Below are 2,884 nucleotides of genomic sequence, written 5' to 3'. Positions count from 1 at the left end.
TCAAACCTCAAAACCCATGCCTTTCCTTGTTTTTTTTGTTTCAAAATTAACTAGTAGACCATTTAGTAGAAGGTTTAATTGATGAATATGATGGAATCCTGACTCCATCTGCAGGCTTAAACATTCCTTTGAAATCAATAGAATGTCACTGAACTCAGTCTAATATTCACAGATAATATGAAAGATGAATCAATAAAACATCAAATAAAATTGTTAATAACATCTGTGAATTGGCCACCAAAACTTCAAGGCTCTAGTCCAGGGAAATCAAGGATGGGGCTCAGCAGGGCTTCGGAAGAGATTATTAATAATAATCCCATCCCATAGCTCAGTAGTAGAATATATATTTTTACATGCAGAATATCCCAGGAAAAGACCCCTGTCTGAAATCCTGGAGAGCTGTTAGTGTTGATAATACTGAGCTAGATGGACCAATGGTCTGACTCGGTATAAGGCAATTTCCTATGTTCCTACCAAGACCTTGCACTCTGAGGAACAATCTTCTTTATCCATAGGGACACAGGCTGTCTAACGGGATGGACAAAGTAGAACTTCTAGAGCTGCACAATAATATATCATGAAGAATAGACACATCTGCATCCCTGCTGTAGGAAGAAAAGCAGCTGGAAAGGGACGTTGCCACAGAAAAAGCAGATGGGAAAAGGGTAAACACTCTCAATCCTACTCATACCAGTTTTCTACTCCAAACTGCCTCTTTTGCTGAGCTACATTTCATTAGAAACAACAGCCACTTGAGTTTAAAAACAAGTATCTTTGCATCTAATATGTAATTTGACTCTCTGCCATAAGAACTGACTCTACCGACTAAACTCTGCCATCTAGTGGATTCAAAGGGATCCCTTTATCCACAGTTTCTTGGGTGGCCCTACACAGAGAGAAACAGAGCTGCAGCCTTACTTGACTTCAGTGCCTAGGATTGAAGTCAGGCACAGACTATTTTGTATGCCTCTGCCAGCCCAATATTTACAGCTGTAACCCTGTGAACAATCTGGTATTAATAAATGCTGGCCTAATTTATATTCTAGAGGTGGTATTATCATAAAAATAAGAATCTCACAGATATGCAGTTATGCCTTCAAGCATTCAAAATGTAATGTCTACTTAACTTGATATGTGACTATCTCTTAAAGAAGGATTCATCTGAGTTTACCCAGTTTAAAGGGAAAAGTAAATATAGATACACACACTGCATGGATGGAAACAAATTCACATATCTTGCTTAACTCAATACAAATGTGGGATCTAATGACACCACAAAGCAGATAAACATGCACAAGCATCCTTAATGACTACTATATATTATTTATTACATTTATACCTCGCCTTTCTTTTTTTCATAGAAACCCAAGGCGGCTTACATATGGTTCCCATGCAGTCTCCCATCTAGGCACTGACCAGACCTGACCCTGCTTAGCTTCAGCAGGGAGCTGGCCTCATGTGCCTTCAGACCATAGCCTGGGACCTACTATTATGACACTCTCATGCTCCGAGACTCTATTCTTTGTAACAGCAGAAAAGCTGTCAGCATGGTGGCTCAACCTCTCTGCCAAGTCCCTGAATTTCTTGCTTACAAACCTCTCAGCTCCATCACTTTCTCTAGGTCAGTTACCTTAACCAAGGTATTGGCTGTTTGGATGTAATGCTAAACCACGTTTTAGTGTTACAAGAATGAATCTATATGAGCTCTGGGCTTATACATTCCCCCGCTCCTCCTCTGGCATGGTCGCAAGGAAGTTCCCATTTCTTCTTTAGACTAATTGCTATTTAGGGCATCATCGATAATCTTAACTATGGTTGTAAAAACAAGCCAGCTTCATAATGGTTTGATGTTGGCTTATTTCAACAAATCATAGTTCAGATTAACCACAATTTGTCTGGGTTCACAAAACCCAGCAATTATGGTTAATCTAAAATGAAGAGAAAGCTTCCAAACTCCTCACTGCTGCATCATAGAGGGGCCACATGTGCCCTAGGATTGCCTAGGTTCATTATTGTTATGCGGCAAAACTAGTTTAACTTTTACTTATTTAAAACATTTCATAATATTTTAAGATATTCTGTATATTTAAGAGTTTAAGGCATGTAACATAAGGTTTGCTTTTAAGCTTTGTGTAACAATAGAAATAATGTTTCCTTGCTTGACCTCCGCAACTGGCTACTCAACTGATATAGGTGATTAAATCAAATTAGGGTTTCCCGCTTTCTTGACACTTTGTTGCTGTGATACTCCCATCATGCTCACATTGCTGGAGTTACTTTGAAAAGTACAGTAGGGGCCCGCTTTTCGGCATCCCGCTAATACGGCAGCTTTCAATTAGGGTAAGGCCCCACTCATATGGCGCTTGTTCCATTTTCACGGCGTTTTGCAGGCGTCAGGCACCATTTTATTGACCGAGTTCTGCTTTTCGGCGGGTTTCGCTTTTCGGCAGAGGTCTGGAATGTAACCCGCCATGAGTGGGGCCCTACTGTACCTCTAAAACACCACCTAGAATGAATCTCTGGTTGATTGTCCCATTGAACTATGGCATTTACATCTGGGTACATGTGTATAGAATTGCACTGTGAATCTAGCAGTCCTCATCAACAGTGAACAGTGCAGCAGAGCACAATGCTTTATGCTGAGTCAGACCTTTGGTCCATCTAGCTCTGTTCCGGTTACACTGACTGGCAGTGGCTCTACAGGATTTCAGAGAGGGGTCTTTTCCAGGTCTTTGTGGAGGTGCCAGGGGTTGAGCCTGGGACCTTCTGTATGCAAAGCAGATGTCCTACCACTGAGCTACAGCCTGTGTAGGATAAGTGTGAAGGAGACCTGGTCTAGCAGAAACTGAGCTGTTAAGTCAGGAAATCCCAAGTTCAAATATTT

The sequence above is a fragment of the Rhineura floridana genome, chromosome 2 (assembly GCF_030035675.1).
Source record: "Rhineura floridana isolate rRhiFlo1 chromosome 2, rRhiFlo1.hap2, whole genome shotgun sequence".
In the NCBI taxonomy this organism is placed as follows: domain Eukaryota; kingdom Metazoa; phylum Chordata; class Lepidosauria; order Squamata; family Rhineuridae; genus Rhineura; species Rhineura floridana.
This window is presented reverse-complemented; position numbering follows the sequence as displayed.